Source organism: Arvicanthis niloticus, chromosome 2, assembly GCF_011762505.2.
Source record: "Arvicanthis niloticus isolate mArvNil1 chromosome 2, mArvNil1.pat.X, whole genome shotgun sequence".
NCBI classification, from domain to species: Eukaryota; Metazoa; Chordata; class Mammalia; order Rodentia; family Muridae; genus Arvicanthis; species Arvicanthis niloticus.
Genome location: NC_047659.1, coordinates 25,596,325 through 25,602,324, shown reverse-complemented (window position 1 = coordinate 25,602,324; position 6,000 = coordinate 25,596,325). Strand labels below are relative to the sequence as shown.

Here is a 6,000-nt window from a genome sequence, read left to right as displayed (position 1 = left end):
TTTTCAGGATTAGAGTTCAATTAGGATTTTAATTTATACTTGTTTTATTTGCATAACGAGGTTATGAATGATGAAGCAGCTAGAGCCAGACGCATTGGCTCCAAGGTTTGCAATTTAAGTCCAGAGTATTTTGCAAAAGAGAAGCTGGGGGGGGGAGGGGGGGAATTCACTCTCAATATGCATAGCTTGCTGAAACCTGAGTTTCTCAGATCATCTTCCTTGAGCTCCCATATCTGTGAGAATGAAGGCAAAGCAGGAGGTAGCATGGCCAATTTGGAGAATGGATTAGCTTTCTTAAGTGCGGTGAATATGGCTGCAAAGCAGAAACATTCCCATGATGCCCAGTGGTTGCCTGGTGTTTCCAGGGCTGCCTGCTTTCTGCAGGAAAAAGATAGACTGATAGACAGTTACACACTATACTATTATTCTATTATTTTCTAACATCAGGAGTCCACTCAGAAACGAAAGAGTCAGAAATTGCGCTCTGCTTCTATCCCTGTTTCTCCAGGTTTACATAAATTATGGGGCCGGGAGTGCAGTTCTCCTAGATTCTCATTTTATGTTTTGACCCTGCCCATGCTCTAACAAGGTATCTGACATCTGGGTGTCCCTGTCTTGCTTGACTTCTTGGATGCAAAGAGACAGAATATCTAATACTTATGTCACTGAGTATATACATATCAAGAAGCCTTTTGGGCTTGCTTTATTTATTTATTTATTTTTGGATATATTTCTTATAGTTTTGCTTTCATCTAAATTCACAGGCAATTCTACATTGAAGGGAGCTAAATGTTTGCTTTCCATGTTCGTCTGAGGTGGCTGCTTAGAGGGAATCTGCCTCGTTTGATCCTTAATAGTGACCTTCATACTTTTATTTTTTAGAGAAATGGTTGGAGCTTGAAGCACCGGGAAGATTATGAAGGGTGAACTATTTAGGATCGGAAGCATTCTGAACATCCCACACATGATCACTTGTTCTAACTAAGCACACGAGGGTTTGCACACAAACTTTTCTGGGCCTAATGTATTGATACAATTATTGAAAGAGTAGGCTGCAATGTGATTGCCTGGCTTTAAGGCAGCCGGAGGCAAGGGACCTAGTTGGAAATTGCCATTTGGTTTTCCAATCCATTAAAGGCCCGGGAGATTTGCCCTTTGCTGCCAGTTTCACTTTCAATTTCACATTGACACTTCCTTTAATTTTGTTTAGGAAACCGAGTTACCAAGGTACAGACGTGATGGGGTTAGAAGCGGATAAGCGATATTGCAACTTAGAAAGAGAGAAAACTATTGTTCATCCACCGCTCTCTGGGGAGGGTAAGCCTGGACTTTTTCTGCTGTTTCCTGGTTGGCAGCTGCAGAGAAGAGGCCTAAGTGGCTCTGCGTTCTTTTCTGAGAGGCCCCCTCTCCCAACCCCCCTCCCCCTTGAGGCTAAGGCAAGCCTCCTGGCAAAAAGCATCTCAGATACCAAGTGGCGATAGCTCAGGTATCAGAAGGTAAAGAAAGGGGAACAATTCCTTCAGGCTATCAAAGCACTGTTTTCTCTTTCACCTTGGTGAGCATCTGAAAGACATGCCTATGCTTTCAGTCTTGGGGAAAGTGATCCCCCTCGCTGATCTCACTGGAGATGAGGAATCCACGAGTTTCCTATGTGCTCCTGATTGTAGAGAACAGTTCAGAGAAACAAGGAGACGGGCACACTCTGCTTTGTGTTTACTAAAGTGCTGTATGTACTCAGCGGGCAACATCTGTAATGGCAGTCAATGGTACAAAAATATTTTATGTCTTATTTTTTTTTTTAAATGAATTTATCATAGCAGTCCCCACTGCCTGGGAGAGAAAGCTGAGTTTTCATTTGCAATTGCAATAAGAAAATTCCATTCTTGATTGAAATTTAAGAGAAGAGTCGCCTGAAAGTACTAAAGAAGTAGCTGTGTATTGATCGGCTGGGACAAGGCATCTATGAAGTCCCAGTAAATTCTAGTATGTAAATTTAAGTAGGAGTTGTGGACACAGGCCATAGCACAGAGGATCCAGAGGAAACAAATCATTTGAAATTTCTTAATTTAAAATCGTTTGTAGGTCTACATGCTATATGAATATTATATAAAGAGGTTGTGGTTTGACCCTTCATGGTCTCTCACAACATTAGCTTTTAAAAGATGCTATTATTAGAAACGCTATCAGGAGTTTAAAATTCACAGCGTGGATTTTAAAGTGAGGAAAAGGTGCCATGTTCAACTCTGGGCTGGTAATGTTCATACTTGATTTGTCTGTTGAATATTTGAAACTAATTCTACAGCATGGAACTGTGAGAACCCATTTAGATTCCTGATTTAGTGCCTCTAAATCCATTCATTTCCATGCCTGGAGCTAATTTTGTTTCCCTACACCCAACTCAACTGGGTAACACCCTGGGAGTCTTTATGAAATTACCAATACTTAAGTACAAGTGCAGCTATTCATTAATTAGAAGAGACAATTTATAGGGAAAAAATAGAAAATGCAAACTTTGTATTTATTTATTCATTAAAACATGCCACACACTGCCGCTCCCCCATGAAGATCGTCACATTTGAGAAAAATACTAGAAGTGAAGTGGCAAAGCAGTCACCGTGTCCATCCAGTGTGAGTGTGTGCTGTGTGCAGCATCCTGAATGCAGCATTACTGGGGATGGGTGGTGTTTGGTAGGTGTGGGTTTGATTCTTAGTGTTTCCTATATACAGTCATATGATACCGGATCTCTTCCTTCTAAGCCATAGTTTCCCCAGCTATGGAAAGGGAATAATGGCTTTCCTTTAAAGAGGCTGCTTTGGGATTAATTTAAAAAGAGTATAACATGGTGGCTAAAGAGCCTTGAAAGCTGCTTGCTTCTCTCTTTTCATTATCTACACATAGAACCACTGAATTTGGCACATTTTTGTGTTGATCTATTGTATTCTTTTTTTTAAATTGCTTCTTAATTCTGCTATTGTAAGTTCACTGTGGGGACAGTGTCTCACCATTGTGCCTTCTTCAGCTTTGAATCTGAAGGTCCACGGCTGATTAGAGGAGGGTGGGTGACTAGGTCAGGTGGCACTCACGGGAAGCTCTGTGGACTCAAGGGACTGTAGCCATTTTCTAAAGCAGTCCCCTCCCTGCCTTTGGCATGAATCATGGTGGCCTGGAGTGGAACCTCAGGGCAATGGATTTACAGACAGATAACCCCACCAGCACGTACTCTAGTATTCAGTGCCCTGGGTTCCCTGGTACCAAGATCCACCCTGCACGTACTTATGATATATCTGTTGTAGCTGTTGGTAATCTCTGTTCTCATTATGACTTCCATGAAGACAGGAGAGTAATCAGTGTTCTTTGTAAAATGTTTCTTGGCCTTTCATTTTCTATACATTGTATAAGTCTATAGAAACCAGGAGTTTTGTGTCTGTTTTCAAGCAATTTAGGGTTCTGAGTCTGGATTCAGTTCTTGCTGAGAGCTCCTACAATAAAAACCATCAGCTACGATGGGATCGAGTTTGTAAGACTGTGCATCTGCAGAGTGGTGCTTTCGTGGGGAAGCTAGTGTGACTAAGCTATTAGGATAGTTTGATTCTTATAAAATGAGAAATTCTAAAGTCAATTTTATAATTAAGCCTCAATTCAGTAAGATTTCAAAAACGTGAAGCATTTCCTGAAATGGCTTTCAACAAGATGTTCCAGTTTGTCTCATTTCATGCGATTTAAAGCCAGTTACATGTTCTAACGATAGATACTGGGTTTGGTTGTTCTAGTTGATTTTCTCCTGCTGTGATGAAAACACTGACCAAAAGCAGTTTAGGAAAGAAAAGAGTTGATTTATGTCAGACTTCCAGGCCACAGCTCTTTATTTAGGGAAGCCAGAATAGACAGACAGTCAAGATGAAACCATGGAGGGACATTGCTTAGTGGCTTACTTACTGGCTAGTCGAACTAGTTAAAAAAAAAAGAATTATACCATTTCCCCCTTTCCCTTTCTTTTCCTAACCAGTGTCCCCATTCCCAGCTAGCTGTCTTATATAGCCCAGGCCCACAAACCTAGACATGGTGTTCCCCGTGTCCTGAGTCCCCCCACTTCAATCATCAATCAAGGCAAATTCTTCTAGAAAGGCTAATCTGATAGAAACAATTCTTCAGTTAAAATTCTCTCTTTCCAGGGAATTCTTACAGCCATGCTAACCTTATATATTCATTTAAGACAAACCTTACGTAGCTGCCCTCATAGAGTTTTTTTTTTTTTTAAAGATAAATGAAATAGTTCATGAGTCTGTGTGGCAGACGATTGCAGCTCAGTAAGTATTCAAAACTATTATGGTTTGTATTATTGCTGCCTTGCTGAGGTGTGAAGACAGCTAGCTTGCTACTCGTCAAGTGGAAATGAAGAGTATCTACTGTTTGGAACCAGGATATCCCCTTTAAGTCTGTATCAATAAGACTGGTCAGTCTCCCTCCTTTCAGACATCTTGCCAGCTTTTAGTTGTCTTTAGTCTCCCTTACCTGGTACGGTGATGGTTGCATATTTTTCAAGAAATATTTAGTGACTGAAAACAAATGAACTTGAAAGTTGTACTATTTTAGTGGGCCATCGAAGATATTTTCAAAAATCAAAAATATTCGGTGTTAGATTTTGTTTTATGCGATTTCAGAATCTCTAAAACCTCTGAAACAAAATGTTTTTGTTCAAAATTAAAATAAAATAAATGTCCCTAACACATAATTGGCCATATTTATTTTTAGAAAAGAAGCTACAAATGGTGTTTGGATAATAACAATCTGTACTTCTCCATAAATACACTATGCTTTTGAACTACAGGATTGAAGACAATAGAGAGACTTAATCGGACCATTGTTTTAAGTTCTGTCTACTTTGGGGATTGATTATTTATTTATTTATCTATTTATTTATTTTCCCATTCTGTGTCCATAATCATGTGGTCATTAAGGTGACAATGGGCCAAGCCTTTGTGAATCTATCTGTAGTTAGTGCCTACAACCATCAGCAACTGTCTTCACTGTCACCAAATCTATCTGTGCCTGGTGTGTTAAATGTCAAAAACCTGGGACCCAAACATCCCCCATACTTGGGATAGGTGCTATTTCAGTAGCAGAATCTTCAAACACTGCACACTTCTCTACTGCCTCAGGCATAATTACTTCAGCATGCTTTTCTGCAGCTTCTTATATCTGGTTGGAAGTGGAGCCCTTAGATTTTGGGCCTCTTTTCAGGGTTTGGATAGCACTGATTCTTTCTAATTGCTTTAAGGACTCTCCAGCCTCCCGTCCTCTTGTATGTGTTCCTGTAGCCCTTCTGGGGTAGCTTTTCTTGCTTCTCTTCTTGTTCTTACCTTCAGAGTTGAGGAAGTGGTAACAGTGACATCCACATAGTCTTCTAACTGACATTGGAAACCATTTTCCAAGTTCTGAAATAAAACAGGAAAAGCACAAAGAAAGTCCCCATGGCTAGAAAAAGAAAAAGCAAGTCTTGGAGGAAAGGCCCATGATGTATCTATGAACTGAGAATACATGAAGGGCTGTGTTCTCTTCTATGCTTTCTTCACATTCATGGTTCGCCTCTGAGTTTCCATGCAGGCTGTCCAGGTATTACCTGATAGCTGTTACATAGAGTGGAAGCTTTCATCTATCAAAGGCATGACAACTAAGAGTTGTACACTTACTTGAAGTTAGAGTAATGTTGGATCCCATGCTAGCACTAAGCAATTACTAGTACTGCTGGTCTCAACCTCAAGGATACAGTGCCAAACCATAGACACTAATGAGATTGAGGGCTGTGTCTCTGTGGAAGCCAGACTGATAGGCACACTTCCCATAAGTTGTTTCTTAGGGTTAAGGGTTAACTATGAGCCCAGGTGAAAGTGAATGGGAGGTTAGCGTGACTCATGGTCGGAAGTGGTGGATATCAGTCACCTTTGTTCACTCTCTCTGGGGTGAAAGTCACATTTGGTAGAATATCTAACACAGAAGAA

At 40.5% G+C, this 6,000-nt stretch overlaps 1 long non-coding RNA gene across 1 annotated transcript in view; it reads left to right on the top strand.

Annotated features, from left to right (window-relative positions):
• The first annotated feature begins 1,194 nt into the window (after positions 1 to 1,194).
• The window catches only part of LOC117702829 (uncharacterized), a 222,465-nt gene continuing 217,659 nt past the window's right edge, over positions 1,195 to 6,000 (top strand). The window contains exon 1 of the long non-coding RNA XR_013108582.1: positions 1,195 to 1,317. This is a non-coding gene — a long non-coding RNA (uncharacterized LOC117702829). The remainder of the gene's footprint in view (positions 1,318 to 6,000) is intronic.